The sequence below is a fragment of the Meriones unguiculatus genome, chromosome 8, assembly GCF_030254825.1.
Source record: "Meriones unguiculatus strain TT.TT164.6M chromosome 8, Bangor_MerUng_6.1, whole genome shotgun sequence".
Lineage (NCBI taxonomy): Eukaryota > Metazoa > Chordata > Mammalia > Rodentia > Muridae > Meriones > Meriones unguiculatus.
The window spans coordinates 40,560,055-40,580,845 of record NC_083356.1 but is presented as its reverse complement, the minus strand read 5'-3'; the positions used below and the strand labels follow the sequence as shown (position 1 = coordinate 40,580,845).

At 39.1% G+C, this 20,791-nt stretch overlaps 1 pseudogene; it reads left to right on the top strand.

Annotated features, from left to right (window-relative positions):
* The window catches only part of LOC110559366 (large ribosomal subunit protein uL14-like), a 54,016-nt pseudogene extending 33,707 nt beyond the window's left edge, over positions 1-20,309 (top strand).
* Positions 20,310-20,791: the final 482 nt, after the last annotated feature.

Here is a 20,791-nt window from a genome sequence, read left to right as displayed (position 1 = left end):
GATTTTTGCACTTGTGTGTTTTAAGCTTTAACATGTAGCCACTTAAACTATTCAGATGGCAATGACAAAATTCATTGACTTTCAGTTTGATCAGGATTTTTTTTTTTTTGTAGAGATTGGAGAAATGACTAGTTTTTTTTAAACCATCTTAGTATAGAGATACAGCTGTGTGTGCTAAGAATCTCTGTGTATTAAATATACATGACTTGAGTCTGGAGATAGTATGTTACTGTGAAACCATCCCCATCATCAATGCTGGAAACATATCAATTACTTCCATTTCTCTGCCCACTTTAGTAATATTTTTTTGTGCCTGGAAATTTGACATAACATATGATCTATCTTCTTAACAAAATTTAAAATATATAGCGAGCAATAGAATACTGCTAACCTGTGCATACTATACTATAATGTAAATTTTATCTTCTGCAATTGAAATTCTGCATCCTTTTTTTATTTTTTTATTTTTATTTTATTTTATTTTATTCTTTTGATTTTATTATTATTTTTTTTATCAGTTACATTTTATTAACTCTGTATCCCAGCCGTGTCCCGATCCCTCATCTCCACCGTGCCCCTTTCCAAGTCCACTGATAGGGGGGACCTCCTCCCCATTCATCTGATCCTGTTTTATCAGGTATCTTCAGGACTGGCTGCAAAGCCCTCCTCTGTGGCCTAACAGGACTGCTCCTCCCTTCGGGGGTGGGGAGACCAAAGAGCCAGTCATTGAGTTCCTGTTAGAAACTATCATTTTCCTATTTTCTTTTTCCACAAGTACTGGTAAGTACTACTCTACAATTTTGTTCCTGTGTTGACTGTTTTATATTCCTTATAGAAATGAGTTCAAACCCTTCTGTGAGTGGGTTATTCTCTTTGCAAAATGTTCTCCAAGTTCATCCATGATCTAGAACCAAAAGGTGAGTAATTTGAAGTTTCTGTCCTTGAATTGCTTAGAAGTTTGAAAGGAAAAGCAACGTGGATTGGGAAACTTACAATGCATGATTTAGTTATGAAAAGCTATAAATATACTAACACAGATCTTGGAGCTCAGGGACAAGTAGATTATACTTAAAACAGCATAAATGGGCCCTCCAGTTTATCTCATTAGTAACTAATTGATTAAGCAATTCTCACCAGGGTGCCAGGCTTGCTGCTGGTGACATGCTGGTGTGGAGACAAATTAAACACATTTTCTATCTCTGAGAACTTCTGAAGAAATTGTTGCTGGAGGTAGGAAAACATGTTACTAGATAGAGATACATGCAAAATAGAAGACAGAAGAGTGACAAACACTGCTTGGGCTTCGGAAATGGAATCTTGAGGGTGAAAGATGATTTTTCATTTGGTTTAGTTAACCACATGGAATCCCATCATTGATTGAAGGTCCCAAGACCAAGTGTTTACTAACTATAGGCCAATTTCACTACTCTGTAGACTTGCAATTCCTTTCTGATTATTTTATTTTGAGATTGTGATTTAATTACATCACTTCCTTTTCCTCCTTCTACAGTCTCTCATATACCCCACCTTACTCTTTTTCAAATTCATGACTTGGTATTGGATAACTATTTTGTGTGCTTTCTCTAGAGAAGACTGCTTCTCCTACTCTCAGCATTCCTTAGTTGTCTGTAGTTTTTTTTTGGAAGGGTTGAGGGTTGAGGTCTCAGTTTTTACCCCATTGACTTTGGCACATTTACTGCTGTTGTCCATGTTGCGATCATGTTTAGGTAGCTGTGGTGGTGAGGCTTCATGAGTGTACCTTTCTGACATTCTAGGAGACGCAGTTTCACATCAAACTCCCCAATTATCTGGATCTTACAATCTTTCTACTCTCTCTTTCACTATGTTTTCTGAATTTTAGGAGTAGTTTTTTTTTTTTTTTTTTTTTTTTGGAGATGTTTCCTTGGGACTAGACTCCATAACTTCGTATTTAGATTGGTTGTTGTTTTCTCTAATGATCTTTTTCTGTTGTAAGGAGAATTTCCTTGATAATGGGTGAAGATTATACTTAAGATTTGGAGTAGAAACCTCTGATGAAAGAGAACATGAGACATTTCTCTTCCTGAGTCTGCTTATCTCATTGTGACCTTTTCTAGTTCCATCTATTTACTTGCAGAATTTGAAATTCTTTATGAAAATGATAGGGATACTGAAGAAGTCGCAGTCTCTAGCTTAGCCATGTTACTAATGAGTAAGGAAGAGCAGAGTAAGGTGGGCAAGAAAAATCTTTTTTCAAGAAAAATGGAATTGTTTATTATTAAAATATTGATAGTGAATTTTCTTAAGGAATATATTTTTTTTCTATTGAACATGTCACTGTTGTTTTTCATCTTCTTCAAATCATTTACTTTGGTTCAGTTTTTGTTCAGTCCTTTGTCAGTTGTCCATCTTTTCTGTCAGTACTGAGGCAGTGCATCAGGACAAGAGTGTGTGGTAGAAGATGACTAGAAACAAAGAAAGAAAGAGAAGATGGGGCTAGATCCCAGCTATATACATCCGGGCCATCGTCTCAGAGATCTGAGACCTCCACATAGACTGCCTTTCACAGGGTATACCACCTACTAGTAGAACTAAGCTGATGACCACGTCTCAGACATGTGTCTTTAGGGGGCATTTTCTAGATCTAAAATTACTAAAATTGTATACTATTTTAGTTATTATTAATTGTAAAAATGTAGTGGTTTTCACTGTGATATTTTCATATATATATATCATCTTGAGTGAGATAACCCAGAAGCGGAAAGACACACACAGTATATACTCACTCATAAGTCATTATTAGACATACAATATAGGATAAATATACTAATAGCTATACTCCTAAAGAAGCTAAACAACAAGGAAGACCCCAGGGAAGATGCCCAATCCTCATTCAGAAGAGGCTGAGACTCATAGCCAAACTTTGGGCAGAATGCAAGCTGACTTTGAACACACTAAATGATTCATTATTGTGGATGAGGGCTTCATATTATGGCTGGGAACAAACTAAGATCGAGATGAAGGGGCTAGATCTTAATCATGTCTTTCCATGGCACATTCCCAGCAGCCTACAATCTTTGACTGGACTTTATATCTTAGAAGTTCTATCAGTTAAAGGCTCTACAGGCTCAAACATTCTGTAGAGCAACAGGAAATGGACTAAGACAGATATGGGCTGAAAGTGGGGATGAGAGAGCAGTTTAGTTTTGTTCGCGAGCCTCCCTAAAAACTATTACACATCTCAGAATTGAAATTTAGGGATAGTTTAAATCACTAAGAGCTATGCAGCCCCTGAAATGCAATCTCTCTGAAACATTTCAATCAATTACTTCTGCATTTTTGAAAGTTAATTCTAGAAAGGAAGGAAAGATAAAACTAGTTCAACAGTTCAAGGCAGACTCTGCAGGGATAGATCTTCATATGCACTCACCCTCACTCTCCTCAAAGCTTGGTTGAAAACTCATGAGTAAGAAGTCACTGTCATCCCAGCAATTGGCCAAGGGATGAGCAATTTATTCTAGTCCTAAATCTTCATCATCGTTTTGACGGCTGTCATCCAGAAAGCTGACATATCTATTGAGTTATCTGCCTCAACACCTCACGCACTTGTTTTTGAGACATTTTAATTATCTCAAGGGTTCCTTTAGACTGCACGAGCAGAATCACAAGCTCTTTCAAATGCAGACTGCACCTGCTGTTTATGTTATCACTGACAATCGGAGTCATCTGATGCTCCTATTGCTGTGGTGAGCATCACCTGTTCAGTACTGCTCATCTCATGGATGTCCCAGGCCCCTCTGTGGCCATCCCTCTTCCTGATTAACCTGACTAATTTTGGTAATCTGCAGATCTGTCTGCCTGGATAGCAGCGGGTTCTCACGATCATTAATCAATAGATTGAGTAACCGTGTCTTCCTTTCCAAGCTTAGTGAGAAACACATTTATTTCTATCTCTTAGCCTTGCTTAAATCCACAACAGGAATTCTTGCATGAGTTTCCCAGTACAGGATAACTGAGATTCAACCAGAAGTCACCCAGACTAAAAGAAGCCTTTGGGAGCCCTTTACTCAGTTATTTGCCCAAGTGCTTCTCAAACAAATACATATTTAATAAGCAACTTGCACACATGTTGGCTGATATCATTTCTGTTTGCCAAAGATTTTTTTTCCAAGAAAAATGCAGTTTGATGTTCTTTTGTCCTTTAATTTCAGGCTGAGTCTTGTGACTGCCATATCAAGGGATTTTACCCACCTCAAAACGGCCTTGTCTTAGACACATCGAGTCAGGAAACTAGACTCTGGATACACAAACTGCTCACGAGAGCACTGATGATAGCCAGAACTGCAGTAGAATGCTGAGAAAATATTTAATAAAAGTTTCAGAGTTAGAGATGAAGTCAGTTCTTATAGTTCCAAAATAGTGTCATTAGTAACAGCTGTCTAATGTGTAGTCACAAGTGTTAAATAGTATTTAGAAAGTAAAAGACATTACGCCTAGCCCACGAGAGCACAATGAGGTCATTGGAAATAAACATAATAATTTATTTTAGGTCAGAGAGTTGGGAAGATAGTATGATATTTCTGCATAAACATGTGAGTTTTAACCTGGTATCAAATTATATGATTTAGGGAGACTTATGTACATCTTAGAAATATACTTTGGTCATTTTCTTTTCTTTTTTCTCCCTTTCTTCCTTCGTTCCTTCGTTCCTTCGTTCCTTCTTCCTTCCTTTCTTCCTTTTCTTTTTCTTTTTCTTTTCTTTTTTTTTTTTTTTTTGTTGTGACAAGTTTGTTCTGTGTACCCAGGGTGATTTCAAACTTGCCATCTTCCTGCCTCTGATCTCTGAATGCTAATTTTACTGCCCTGTACTTCCATGTCTGTCTCTACTTTCCCAATTTTAAAAACAAAGTGTGATGCTTTTGGCTTCATCACATTACTCTGGCTCTGATTTAACATAGGCCCAGCACGTAGGCGCTATCATCAGGACTTCAGTTAGAAGCAGCAAGTGAAGCACTTGGTGAACTCATCGTTCTTCATAAATCTTGGAACATTTCAGGATTGCAAAGGACAGACATTTCATAGCTGTGATGTAACTGTTTTCCATAGGAGTTGAGGGAGGAATGTTTAATGTATCTCAAGCCAGCTCATGAAAACCCATGTAAAGTGAAGAAAGGACTTGTTTCAGACACTTCCTGTTGGCACCACCATCAGTTGTTAGCACACTGTTGTTATCTGGGCTTTGTTAGCGTTGCCTGGAAATCACAAAGGTGGGTAAACTGGGCTCTGTGTTGGAACCTGGACGATACATCTATTTTGTCTATTGTGATTTTTTGTTTTCCTCATGGCACTGCTTTAGTGAATACAGTTTATCAGCTTTCAGTTCTGATTCTAACTCTGCCATAACTGTTTCTATGAGTCTTGGACAGACACCTCTTTCTTCTGTAGTCAATAGCCTCTAATCATTTGGTTTTATCTCTTCTTTTTTAATTAAATTTTATTTTTTAAATTAATTACAGTTTATTCACTTTGTATCCTCATCTCCTCCTATGCCCCTCTCCAAGTCTATGGATAGGGGAGGTCCTCCTTCCCTTCCATCTGACTCTAGCTTATCTGGTCTCATCAGAACTGGCTTTTTCCTCCTCTGTGACCTGGCAAGGCTGCTTCCTCATCTGGGGGAGGCGGTCAAAGAGCTAGCCACTGAATTCATGTCAGAGACAGTCCTTGTTCCCCTTATTAGGGTACCCACTTGGATACTGAGCTGCCATGGGCAACATCTGAGCAGGGGTTCTAGGCTATATCCACGAATGGTCCTTGGTTGGAATATCAGTCTCAGAAAAGACCCTGGGCCCAGATTTTTTGATTCTGTTGCTATCCTTGTGGAGCTCCTGTCCTCTCCATGTGTTACTATCTCCCCTTCTTTTCTAAGATTCCCTGCACTCTGCCCAAAGTTTGTTTATGAGTCTCAGTATCTGCTTTGATATAATGCTAGGTAGAGTCTTTCAGAGGCCCTCTGTAGTAGGCTCCTGTCCCATTTCCTGTTTTCTCCTTCTTCCAGTGTCCATCTCATTTGCCTTTCTGATTGAGGATTGATCATTTTACCCAGGGTCCTCCTTCTAGCTTACCTTTTTAGGTGTACAGACTATTGTAGGCTTATTCTATGTTATACGTCTAGTATCCACTTATAAGTGAGTATATTCCATCTGTGTCTTTCTGCTTCTGGGATACCTCACTCAGGATGATCTTTTCTAATTCCCACAATTTGCTGAGTAGTATTCCATTGTGTAAATGTGCCACAATTTCTGTATCCCTTCCTCCATTGAGGGGCATCTGTATTGTTTCTAGGTTCTGGCTTTTATGAATAATGCTACAAACATGGTTGAACAAATGTCTTTGTTGTGTACTTGAACATATTTTGGATACATGCCTAGGAGTGGAATAGCTGGATCTTGAGGAAGCACTATTCCTAATTGTCTGAGAAAGCGCCTGATTGATTTCCAAAGTAGTTGTACAAGTTTACATTCCCACCAGCAATGGAGGAGGGTTCACCTTTCTCCACAAACTCTCCAGCATGTGTTGTCACTTGAGTTTTTCATCTTGGTCATTCTGATGGGTGTAAGGTGAAATATAAGGGTCGTTTTGATTTGCATCTCTCTAATGGCTAAGGATGTTGAGCATTTCTTTAAGTGTTTCTCTGCCAGTCTATATTCTTCTACAGGGAATTCTCTGTTTAGCTCTGTACCCCGTTTTTTATACTTCTTTTTTTAAAAATTCTTTATTAATTACACTTTATTCACTTTGTATCCCCCCGCATGTGGTTTCCTCCCTCCTCCCGTCCCAATCCCTCCTTTCCTCCACCCTCTGCATGCATGCCCCTCCCCAAGTCCACTGATAGGGGAGGTCTTCTTTTCCTTCCTTCTGATCATAGTCAATTAAGTCTCATCAGGAGTGGCTGCATTGTCTTCTTCTGTGGCCTGGTAAGGCTTCTTCCCCCTCAGGGGGAGGTAATTAAAGAGCAAGCCAATCAGTTCATGTCAGAGACAGTCCCTGTTCCTATCACAATGGAACCCACTTGGATACTGAACTGCCATGGGCTACATCTGTGCAGGGGTTCTAGGTTATCTCCATGAATAGTCCTTGGTTGGAGTATCAGTCTCAGGAAAGACCCCTATGCTCAGAATTTTTGGTTCTGTTGCTCTCCTTGTGGAGTTCCTGTCCTCTCCCGTGTCCTCTCCTGATCTTACTGTTTCCCCTTCGCCTTTCTGGATAGGAATTGAGCATTTTAGCAAGATTAGTTTCTTTAGGTGTACAGATTTTAGTAGGTTTATCCTATATTATATGTCTATATGAGAGAGTATACCATGTGTATCTTTCTGCTTCTGGGATAGCTCACTGAGGATGATCTTTTCCAGATCCCACCATTTACCTGCAAATTTCATGATTTCCTTATTTTTTATTGCTGAGTAATATTTCATTGCGTAGATGTACCACAATTTCTGTATCCACTGTTCTGTTGGCTCCTTTTCTCTCCTCCCCCACGAGGGAGGAACAGCCTTGCTAGGCCACAGAGGAGGACATGGCAGCCAGTCCTGAAGATACCTGATAAGCTAGGGTCAGATGGAAGAGGAGGAGGAGCTCCCTTAGCAGTGGACTTGGAAAGGGGCAGGGAGGAGATGAAGGAGGGAGGGTGGGATTTGGAGAGAATGAGGGAGGTGGCTATGGCTGGGATACAAAGTAAATAACCTGTGATTAATATAAAAATAATAATTAATAAAAAATAACTATTTAGGCAAGATGAAAGTTATAAACAGATAATTTTTGCAAAGTATAAAATAAATAAATCATTAACAAGACTATCCTCTAAAAAAGAGAGATAGGTTTGAAGTTTTCTTTTTTGGTTGGGTCTTGTCAGGTTTAGGTATCAAGGTGACTGTGGCTTCATAGAATGAGTTTGGTAATGTTTTTCCTGTTTTTATTTTGTGGAATAATTTGAAGAGAATTGGAGTTAGCATTTCTTTTAAGGTCTGGTAGAAATCTGTGCAGAAACCATCTGGCCCTGGGCTTTTTTTTGGAAGGGAGACTTTTGATGACTGCTTCTATATCCTTGGGGGATATAGGACTATTCAATCTTTCTACCTGATCTTGATTTAATTTTGGTAAATGGAATCTATCGAGAAAATTATCCATTTCCATTAGATTTTCAAATTTTGTGGCTTTTGTAGTAAGACCTAATGATTGTTTGGATTTCCCCATAGTCTGTTGTTTTGTCCCTCTTTTCATTTCTGATTTTGCTGATTTGGATAGTTTCTCTCTGCCTTTTAGTTTGGCTAAGGGTTTGTCTATCTTGTTGATTTTCTCAAAGAACCAGTTTTTGGTGTCATTGGTTCTTTGGATAGTATTATTTTATTCTAATTTATATTTCAGCCCTGAGTTTGATTATTTCCAGCCATCTACTCCTCTTGGGTGTGTCTTCTTTTTTTCCTAGGACTTTGAGTTAGGCCATTAACTTTCTTGTATGAGATTTTTCAAATTTGTTCTTGAATGCACTTAGTGCTATGAACTCTCCTCTTAGCACTACTTTCATTGTGTCCCATAAGTTTGGGTATTTTGAGTCTTCATTTTCATTCTAGGAAGTCTTTAATTTCTTTCCTTCCTTCCTTCCTTCCTTCCTTCCTTCCTTCCTTCCTTCCTTCCTTCCTTCCTTCCTTCCTTCTTTCTTTCTTTCTTTCTTTCTTTCTTTCCTAACCCAGCTGTCATTGAGTAGGGAATTGTTCAGTTCCCATGTGTGTGTAGGCTTTTTGCTATTTCTGTTGTTGAGGTCCAGCTTTAGTCCATGGTGGTCAGATAGAATACAAAGGATTATTTCAATCTTCTTGTATCTGCTGAGGCTTGCTTTGTGACCAACTCTATGGTCTATTTTGGAGAATGTTCCATGAGGTGCTGGAACAAATGTACACTCTTTTGAATTTGGGTGAAAAGTTCTGTAGACATCTATCAGGCCCATATGATTTAGGACTCCTGTGAGTGCCTTTATTTTCCTATTTAGCTTCTGTCTTGATGAGTGTGGAGTGTTGAAGTCCCCCATTATTAAGGTGTTGGGATCGATGTGCGATTTAAGCTTTAATAATGTTTCATTTACAAATGTAGGTGTTCTTGTATTTGGGGCATGGATGTTCAGAATTGTAATGTCTTCCTCGTGGATTTGTCCTTTGATGAAAATGAAGTATCCCTCCTCATTTTTTTGATTAATTTTTGTTGAAAGTCTATTTTATTAGATATTAGGATAGCTATCCCAGCTTGTTTTCTGGGTCCATTTGCTTGAAAAACATTTTCCAGCCCTTTATCTGAGGAAGTGTTTATATTTGTTGCAGAGGTGTGTTTCTTGGATGCAGCAGAATGTTGGATCCTGTTTCCACAACCATTCTGTTATTCTATGTCTTTTTATTGGAGAGTTGAATCCATTGATGTTGATAGCTAATAGTGACCAATGAATGTTAATTCCTTTTATTGTGGAGTTGGTGGTGTTACTGTGATTCTTTGCTTGTTTTCTTTTAATTTTTTGGGGGGAAATTATCTGAATCCTATGTTTTCTTGGGAGTAGTTTTTGTTGGTTTGGAGTTTTCCTTTTTCTGTGGGGCTGGTTTGCTGTGTAGATATTACTTAAATTTAGTTTTGTCATGGAATATTTTGTTTTCTCCATCTATGCTGGGTAGAGTAGTCTGGGTTGGCATCTATGGTCCCTTAAAGCCTGCCTGGTATCTGCCCAGGCCCTTCTAGCTTTCATAGTTTCTGATGAGAAGTCTGGTGTGATTCTGATAGGTCTACCTTCTTATGTTACTTGGCCTTTTTCCCTTGCTGTCTTTAATATTTTTTCTTTGTTTTGTAGGTTTAATGTTTTCACTATGAAGTGACATGAAGAGTTTCTTTTCTGGTCTAGTCTATTTTGTGTTCTGTAGGCTTCTTGTATGTTTATGTACATCTCTTTCTTTAAGTTGAGAAATTTTCTTCTATGATTTTCTTAAAAATAACTTCTGAACCTTGGAGCCTGGAATCTTCTTTTTCATCTATTCTTATTATTCTTAGGCTTTGTCTTTTCTTGGCGTCCTTGATTTCTTGGATGTTTCCTGTTGGGACTTTTCTGATTTTACTTTTTCTTAGAGAGAGGTATCAATTTCAGCAAATGTATCTTCAGCACTTGAGATTCTCTCTTCCATCTCTTATATTCTATTGGTGATGCTTGTCTTTGTAGTTCCTGATCTTTTCTCTAAGTTCTTCAGCTCCAGGGTTTTTTCAGTTTGTGTTTTCTTTATTGCTTCTAATTCTGTTTTCAGCCTTGCACCATTTCCTTCATCTGTTTGGATGTGGATTGCTGTCTCTCTATAATGGTCTCTATTTTTTTTTTGTTTGTTTGTTTCCTCTCTATATGCCACTAATTGTGCCTCTACTTGTTCCTCTATTTCTTTGGCTACATTTGCCAAAGAATATAGAGAGCTTTGTTCATTTCTTTGAGAGCTTTGTTCATTTCCTCTTTATTTGCCTCCATTTATGTCACTATTTCTTCGAGAGATTTGTTTCCTCTTCATGTGCCTCTAATAACTGGATAAGCATAGCTTTATAATCATTTTCCTGTTTTTCCAATGAATTGAAATATCTATTGATTTTGGGAGTTGCTGGTGGGGACATGATGTCCTGATTTTTGTGGAGTGTGTTCTTTCGCCGATCGACCTCTGGCCATCTGCTTATCTGTAACCTTCACTGTTTGTCCCTGGAGTCTGTATTTCAGACTGGGTCCGTCTTTCTCTGGTGTCTGGAGTATTCGTCAGAAAGATGAGTGAGGTCTACTTGTTTGAGAGTGTGCATTGGTGTTTCAGCTGTACCTAAGGGAGGATGAGCTGCTGTCGCAAAATCATAATTGTGGGAGAGCAAGTGTGCTCATGTGTATGGAAGTGTTTCTTGAAGGAAAGAGTTCTAGAGAGTGTAGATGCTTAGACTGTGGGGGATGCAGGTGCAGGAGCGGGTGCGGATGCTAGTGCTGTTCACAGTCACATTTTATGGGTGCAATGTGCCTGTGCTGATTTCCTGAATACCTCAGTGGTCTACAGTCCTGTTATACTGTCGTTTTGGTATTCAGATCCATCTGGGCTCCAGGAGTTGATTGCCTGGACTTCACTGTAGACCCACAGAGCAGGGGCTTCAATGTTGATAATGCTGTCCCAAGAATCACTATGTTGCTGCAGAACTTGGGGGCCAGTGTTGCCGCCCACTGGCAGTCCAGCCACCATGGTAGAACTACTAGGAGGCTGCTGGCACAGATGCTTCCTGGTAGGCCCTGGGGAGCCGCAGGTCTGGTTGGCCTGGTGGAGCTGTTGACACTGTGCTCTGTGCCAGGGGTCGTGGGCAATACGGTCCAGGCACTGTGCTCTGTGGTGGAGGCTGTGGGCCACCTCTGCAGCCTCGGCCTCTGCCAAGGAGGGAAATGGAAGGCCTTTTGTGGGAAAATGACAGGGGATTGAAAATTCTCTGTCTCAAATCTCAAGCTGGGGTCTGTGTCAGGAGCAGCCAGCAAGCTGCATGCACTGCAGACCGCCTGTACTGCCTGTGCCAGTTAAAGGGGAAGTGCCTGGGAATTGAGTCCCCAGGAGATGTCCGTGGAAAAGTCCATGGTTGATCTGTATCCTATTAGTCTCAGTTCAGGGTTTGTCCTCTTTCTCCCCAGATGTTGTTGTTCTGGGTTCAGCTGTCCCTCCACTCACTAGTTTCGGAGTTTCAGATCCTCTGCGCCTCAGATACAGTGCGTGCTGGTCGCCACCATCTTGGATTCCATTTTATCTCTTCTTAATCTCTCTCTCTCTCTCTCTCTCACTCTCTCTCTCTCTCTCTCTCTCTCTCTCTCTCTCTAACCTGCAATGTGGTTAGTGATAGAATGTGCAAGGTATTATACCCCGGGGAAGAAATTTATTGTATTTATTTAAAAATAGCTTAGAGAAAAAGAAAGCAAGTTTGAGAAAAAAGTTGAAGATAGCATACAAGTTTTCTGCTCACCCCTCATCCAGTTCCTCAACCAGGTACATTTTTAGCAAGTGGTAAGTCAATCCTGATGCATTTCCATTCACCAACACCCCAGTTTCTTCATATTTCCATGGTTTTGACCCAATGCCCTTTTCCTGTTCCAGGATCCCTTTCCAGATTCTATATTACACTTAGCTGTCATCTCTCAGGCTTCTCTTGGTTTGACACTCTGTCAGCCTTCCTTTATTTTTAATGACCCTGACAGCTTTGATAAATCCTGGCCAGGTACCCTGCTGCATGCCTCTCAACTGGGATTTGTCTGATGCTGACTAGAGTGGGTCTAGGAGTGTGAGGGAAGCATGGAGGTGATGTCAAGCTTATCAAATCATATTTAGACTTCGTACTCTAAACACACCTCTGCATGTCTAATGCCGACCTAATTGTTTTCCAAGAGAACTTCAGAAAGTTACTCTTTCCCTCTGCTTTCTATGACAATATCTTTGGGAAGGAAGTCACAACGTAGTTCCTTTGCTCACCCCCCCCCCCTTAAGCAGGCACCTTCCTTGAAGGTAAGGCCTTCAAATCTTATTCAGAATTCGTGTGTAGTGTGGATCTGTACTGTGGATCTGCTTTACTTAGTGTGGTGGCTTGAATGGTATTTCCTCCATATTCTCTAGTATTTGCATATTAGGTCCCTGGTTGGTGGCTCTGTTTGGGGACTTATGAGGTTGGAGGAAGAATGCCACTAGGGGAAGGTTTGGAGAGCTTAAAGACTTGCCTCATTTCAAGGTTGTTCTCTTTGTTTTCTGCTCGTGGTTGGAGATGTGATCTCTCGTTGTTCTGGCCATCATGCCTGGTGCTTGCTGTCATGCTTCTCCGGTGGGATGGTTACAGACTAATCTCTCTGAAAATGTAAGTTCAAAACAAACACCCCCTTATATAAGTTGCCTTGACCATGATGTTTTATCACAATAATAATAAAAAAAACCACTAAGGGTGTCTTTATCATTAAATACACTACTTGTGGATATTTATTTGATATTTGAGTTATAGATAAATACTATCATACTCTATTACTTAAGCATTTCCAACTGTGACCATTATCAATTCATTCTTTTTTCCAAGACAATTTTATTTTAGTTTACCTCTTTTTTTATAATTTATTCATTTTACATCCCTATTTTAGCCCCACCCTCATCTCCTCTCTGTCCCGTATTCTCTCCCTCTTCCCCCTTATGCTCCCTCAGAAAGAGGGAGCCCTTTTTCCCTACCATCTGACCCCAGCCTATCAAGTCTCATTGGGACTGCTTGCATCCTCTTCCTCTGTGGTCTGGCAATGCCCAACCCACTACCAGGGGGAAGTGATCAAAGAGAAGGTAACAGAGTCCATGTCAGAGACATCCCCTGCTCCCTTTACTAGGGAACCCAGACTGAGCTGCCTATCGGCAACATCTGAGTAGGGGGTCCAGGTCTCTCCATGCATGATCCTTGGTTGGTGCATCAGTTTCTGCAGGACCCCCTGGGCCCAGATTTGTTGACTCTGTTGATCTTTTTATGGAGTGCTGGTCTGCTCTGGGTCCTTCTAAACTTTCACTCTTTACTATGACTCCCTTTGCTCAGCCCAAAGTTTGGCTGTGAGTCTTACCATCTGCTTTGAAGATCATCCTGAATGAGGTAACCCAGAACCAGAAAGACATGCATGAAATATACTCACTTATAAGGAAATATTAGCCATACAATACCAGATAATCATACTACAATCCACACACCTAAAGAAGCTAAAGAAAAAATAGAGGGGATGCTTAATTCTCATGCAGAAGGGCAAATAGAATAGACACTGGAAGGGGTTGAAAAGAGGGAGCAGGATGGGAGCCTACCATAAATGTCCTCTGAAAGGAATTCATTCTTTTGGCTTCTGTGTTGCTTTACTCTCATTGCTATTGAGATGTTGGTGTGGAGGTGACATTTCTTCCTCCTCACCTGATAGAACAAAGATGTTAGTGTCTACTAACTGGTATGTGTGCACACTTTAAATGTTCCTGTGTGAGAAAACTGTATTTGTATTCATCTAAACATGAAGTCAGTCACATCTCCAATTCTGCTCCCATCACCCTTTAGATTATTCTAAACTGTCTACCTTGTGTATCTTATTACAACAATTAGAAATGTCTCTTCTTACCCATGACCTGTCATTAGTTTTCTTAGGTGTACAATACTTTTAGCGTATACCATATTTTTGTATTGTTAATAATATGCCCACAGGGACAACTATATCAAGTAGAGTATAATGTTTAGATACAGTGTTTTGAGCCTTATGGTCTTTAACGTGTATGTATTTAATATGTGTGTATTACCTGTAAATGATCTTAGTAATTATTTTATTTTAAAATTTAGAGTTAATTATTGAAGGTATACAGGAAAGTAACTCCATTTAAAAAATATTAACCTACCATACTGTAGTTTTTATATAATAACTTAGTAATTTGAGGACGATATTTGGGTCGAATATTTTCTACATGAACAAACATGATTTCTGTGGATAATCCTGGCTTTATTAATTTCTTTCCGATAAGAATATAATTTCTCCTTTTTTCTCTTTATTATATATCCTCTAAAACAATATTTGTTAGAAGTGACATGGCAGGCACGGTGACATATGCCCGAAATCCTAGCTGCTGGGATAATTGGAATAAGCATAACTGTATATTGGAAGCCAGCCTGGACGACTACATGAGACTCTACATAAAAGAGGAAAGTGATGAGAGAAGGTTATACTTCATCTATTGCAGAGAAAATTAACTTAATTTTCTCAGCGTCAATGATGTTTGCTGTAATTTATGATGGCTTGTTAGATGTGTGTCACCTTGCATACGCTTCCATCTGTTTTAGAGAAAAACTTTTCTTTATCATGAAATGACATTAAATTTTGTCCAAATCCTTTTCATTTTAAATTAAAATAATCCCATGGATTACTTTTCTCCTTTCTGATGCTGGTGTGATGATGTAAAATGCTGTTTGAGAGCCAAGTCAACATTTCCTACTCAGAGTAAATCCTGAGTGGGCTGTAATGTGGAGTCATATTATACATTTTGAGGAACCATATTTGTCACCTGTGTTTTTTAGTTTTATGTTTTATTGCAACTCATATGAACTCTGATCATCCTGACCCCTGCTGTCTATCGCTTGGATGGTTTTGCTCAAACCTTGCAATTCCCTATAGCTCTGCTTTAACTTGCTCCACCTCTTCTTGCCAGCAATTTCCAACTTTTCTTTAAATCTTCCCTTCTTCAAACTTCTTTAAGTGCATTTGTCTCTACACTGTACACATTAGCAGAACATTTTATTTTTCAAAGTATCTTTCTACCCTTTATTTTGATAGTCACAAAGAATGACCTTTTTTTATTTAATTTTATGCTTTTGACCAATGTTGAGAAGTGAGGTTCAGAGAATGCATGGAACAATGAATTATAAACAACAAAACTGAATCCCAGTGTGTCACAATTCATGGTTATGTTTTGTTTATTCCACCTCACAAAAAGACTGTGAAATTTCTGTAGAGAAGGGACCACATTCCGTTCATTATGTAGCATCCATTTAAGTCATAATCTCATTTTGCACCAAAGTGTATGAACAACATGAGAAGGCAGGCTAGTAGAATCTCATCTAGCAGAATGCAAGCATTCAAACCTGTTTTGTTTCCTGTTGCTTCGACGATGTGGTCCATCCTCGGATATGGGAAATTAATTCACACAGTTTTTTACTGGTCTTAAATAAACAGCAGTAAGTACTATGTGATGTTCCTTAGACTGACAATACTATGACAACAAGGTATAAAACTTTCATACATAGCTGTCTCATATTAACCCAGGAAACAAAAATACAAAATCACAGGCTCCATTCTGAATACAGAGCAGAATATTGGCTTGAGCCATGCCCATTGATAATCTTTCCATCTTTGTGGAGGCCTCATGGTCAGGAGATAAGACTTGAACTTTAGGTTTAGACAAACCAGAATTTAAATGAAACTCCGTCGCTGACTGTAGAAAAATTACCCAAGTTCTATGAGCTGAAGAGCCTCTTTTTGTCTGACAAGGATGCAACCATCCTCCTCCTAGGTGTATGGGGAATTGCACTGGCTGCTGTGTGAATACATTCGGGGCTGTCCGTCCAGTTTCAAACACATTAATGAGACGTAGTCATACATCTCTCCACTATTACTTCCTACTCGACTTTAAGATGTTATTCTGTTTAGGTTGCTAACTGCTTATGGAATTTTGGAATGATTCCACCTCCTTGGTGTAAAACCTTGGACTTCTCCTTCATCTTATTCTGTCCTTGGCTATATAAAAGATCATTGTGAATTTGAACCGGCAGATCAGAACACTGAAAATGACACTTCTGAAGTAATGTGGTTCTTAATTGTCACTTCACTTGAAGCCATCTTGGAGACAGTGCAATGGAAGATGATTAAAAGATTGCTTCTCCAGAGGCAGAACTTCTTCTGACAGCCTTTTATGAAAAAGACTCTTTTGAGTTTTTCAGGAATCACACTACAGACAGAGTTAGCCATTAATCAGATTTATTTAGTGAAAACATGTCTACTTTGATTGTGTGACTGTCTTATCCCCTGACTGTGGCAGAGCCACTTTCATGTGTGACAGTATTTGGGTAGAGACTTTCTAAAACAGAAAGAACTTGGAGTTAGAGTTATGAGAGAGATTCTTTCTCCATTCCTCCTGCTATGCCCCATCCCTTAATCCTTCCCTTTTCCCTTTCTCTCCCTCTTTCCTTAATCCTTTTTTTGAAAAGCCAAAACTTCTTTTATTTTAATTAAATTATATCTCTTTTTAATTTTCTCCCTCTCCCATGAACCCCTTAATACCCCTCAAGCTCATGGTCCCTTTTATTTGAATATATCTATATGCTGAAATAATTTATGTGGTATATGACATATGGCATACATGATATGTGATAAGTGATATATGATATAAAAATATAATATAATATATAACATTATTTCATTTATGTATATATGTGTACCTGCATGTCTATATGATTATCATGTATGTGCAGGTACCATAGGGACCAGAAGAAGGTGTCAGATCCATTAGAAATGGGGTTTTAGCTGGTTTGAGCTGCTTGATAGAGATACTGAGAAAGGAACCTAGGTTCTCAGCAAAAGCATTAAGTGTTCTTAACTGATAAGCAGTCTCTCCAGATCCTTTATCCATTCTTTAGTATGTGGAATTAAATAATTAAAATCATTGTTCCTAGACTTACTATAATTTCTTATAACATATAATGGCAACCCGTGTCTGGGCTGCTTCTCAAGGAATTTTATGAAGATTGAATGAGATAATGTCTCATTTTATAAGCTATAAATTCCCATATAAGAATAAATATAATTTTTATTTTTTGTATTTATATCTTAGGTCACTCTAGAGTATAAGAAAAGAAATGAAACATTCATTGTTTAGCTTATTTATTATTTTTCCTGTTTATGCATTTGCCACTAATAAATATTTTTTGAGCAGAATAGAACAGAGTCTGCCAGATCTTTGCACTTGTATTATTTCCTTTGATCTTTATGTTGATCCTGAGAATAATTATTATTTTCTTGAAAATTGAGATCCTGCAAAGATGATTAGAACAGGGTCATATAGCTGGTGGGAAACTGAGCTGCTTTCTTGGTTCAGTCTCGCCATTAGCAATATGAGTCAGCGATAAGTATAAAGAGTAATGTTTTCAAAAATAGGCTCAAAATAAAGCTAGTGAGATGGCTCAGTCAGAAAAGAACTTGCCATGCATGCATGAGGGCCTGGATTTAATGTTCTAGAACCTGTGTAAAAAGCTGGCTATGTTGGCATTTGCTTATAATTCCAGCACAGGGGAGGTAGAGGAACACTGCTCTCTTGACTCACTCAAATTAGCCTCTATTAATTGGTGAGATCTATGTTCAGTGAAAGACCTTCTCTCAAAAAATGAGGTAGGCAATGACTGAGGTAGACACTCATGCTGATCTTTGGCTTAGGCATGCATGCATGCACGCACGCACACAGAAGCATGTGCACACACACCAAACAGGGGCAGACATCTTGAGGTCCTCTGCTTTACCAGCAAGACTCCTCACTAATAGTAAGAACGTTTTGCTTCTTGTTAGCACTATAATTTTCCATCAGATAAAAATCAAACATTTCTCAACACTTGTCTTAAAATGGCAATGTCATGAAAGACTGGCTTATAATTCTGTTTGGAAGCAACAGAATTTTAGATTATTCTGTTATTCATAGTCACCAACTAGAACACCATGCAGAGACTTGGTGGGCAGGATAATAAAGATGCCTGTTAAAATCAGCCCCTGTTAATGATTCGGTTCCAGTACAGTGACAGAGGCAGAAAGCCTTTTAATCTATGGAGTAATTGTGGCTTCACGAATATCATCTGAACTCTCTCACAGTGGTAAACTCATACTTTAATTTCAAAATTATATCTTAGGCTCTGACCACAATCTGCATATCTATTGAGTTCAGCTCACCTTTCCTCTTGCTTTCTTTCACCGGTCCTCTGAATGCTTCATGGTGGAAGGGGTGCAGGGAGTGTTTGCTCATGAGCTCATGTCAACCTAAGACTTCTTGTGCTTCTGGGAATCCCTGCATTTTCACTCCCATCACTGCTCAGATCACAATTTCTCCCCATGCTGCCCTTCCCCTGTTAAGTTCCTGACTTTAAGGCCTTGTAGGCTTCTGACCACACCAAAGCTGGAGCTCCTCTATGTGGGGGACACTTGGCTTTGGATGCCAAAGCTTTATCCTTTTTCTTAAAGGCACTTTAATTTATCTCAAAATGATCATTCCATTCATCCAAAACCTTGCTGGTACTTTTGGAGTGATTGTGGGATAAAGAGCAAGAGAGTGAATCTGTGGATATTATCACTCAATTCTACCAATAAATTAAATCCACTGTGAAGGCTTTATCTTCCTTTGGGGTATTTTACCCCTCTCCTCCTTTTTATTTAGCCAGCTGTAGAGGCTCATTTGTAATTGGTTCAAGGAACAGTTTCTACAGCAACGTAAAAGCATTTTGCTGTATCTTAACTCTTAGGTTCCAAAATGGAACTTTTTCTTGCCATGCTAAGCCTATTGTTTCCTTCACTTTTTGGCATTTTATATATTGATTATAATTAACTCCAAGCAGCCTAGGCCCTAAAAATACACCAAATCATGCTGTTCTATGTTGGAGGTTATTTGAGAGGAAGCATTGGAGAAAAATAGAGTGGGTGTTCTTTTGAGCTGCCAACAATCAAGTCAGAGAATGAGGTACAACGTGGGATTAGAACGTGAGCTCTGTGAAGAATGGAAAGAGTTCCTAGTCTCAGACTTAAAACAGTGCCTAGCAAACATAAGGTGCTCAGTAATGACTTACGGGAAGAGTAATGACTCATCAAAGGGGGGAAGGAGACTTAGCAACCAGAGAGGGCAATGTAAGAGTGTAGATGCTGGATATTATTCAGGAGGAGGTTGAGGAGGTAGAGGGAACAAAAGCAGATGCATTCAATACTCTGGTCTTGTGGAGACAGGCATGGAAAAGCATGACCATATTTAACAGCATCAGTGACAATAGCTGTCACAGTATAGTGGAGCCTAAAGCTTCTTAGAGAATGATCTTACCTTTTTTTTTTTGGTAGAAAATATTAGAATGAAAGAACCATTTCTGAATTGAAAGGAAAGTATAGTTATGCGAGCGCACTGCATATCATCTTAGAAAATATCTGGTTCTGGATACATGGTGTTGCTAATGTTAGAATCCCAACCTGAGCAAGAATCCTTTTTTTTTTTTTTTTTTTTTTTTTTTAATCTTGGCAAATTTCCTGTTAATGAGTCTCTAATACGTCTCTTTTAATGTGTGTTCATGTGTAAGGATGTCAGTTATGAGAGTTTGGACTGTGGCATTAGTCTCAAAACCACCCATCTCATGTGACCATAGAAGTTATATTAAGGAAGGAAGTTTATATCCTGGAACAGTATACCTTCCATTCATTTAAAAAGTTCTCTTCCTCCTTCTCCTTCTCCTCCTCCTTTTTCTTTTTCTTTTTTTCCTCTTGTGTGTGTGTGTGCCACAACTACTGTTTGGAATACAGATGACAATTTGTTGGAGTCACTTCTTTTTTTCCATCTTTACCTTAGTTCTGGGGGTCAATTTCAGGTTGCCAGACATGGCAGCAAGCATCTTCACCCATTGAACCATCTCTTTCCTGCTATATGCCTGCCTTTGAAATCAGTGATGTGGCTGTGTCCTTGGCCATCACTGCAGATGATGAATGTTGACGCATGTGGGTTGCTGTCTACCAATAATGACAGTGACATCTTAAGAGAGCAGGTTGGTCCAGGGCATTGGGTGTCCAGTACGAACTCCTCTCAATGTGAGCGAAGATGATCAATGTGATCAAGGCTAAGAGAGCAGTTCTGTGGTTATCAAGAGTATTCATGAGAGGAAAGAAAAGAAAGCCAACAAACAAACAAACAAACAAACAAAAACAAAACCCCCAGCATTTTGCAAGTTGGAGTCTCAGAAACATTCAGTCTCCTGTCTTTCCTTCTTCTTTTTGCTCCTATTTTACCTTCTCGCTGGTCTCCTTCTTCACAGATTGTCATTGTTAATATTAAGGATGAATTACCACACCGGTGAATAAGGCTTGCTGAGTAATTAGTCAGCCCTTCATGGAATCTTCACTAGACCATCCTATAGTTCAACCACCAAAATCACATTATTTGATGTGTTTCGATTTCCTTTTTGCTTTATGGGCCTC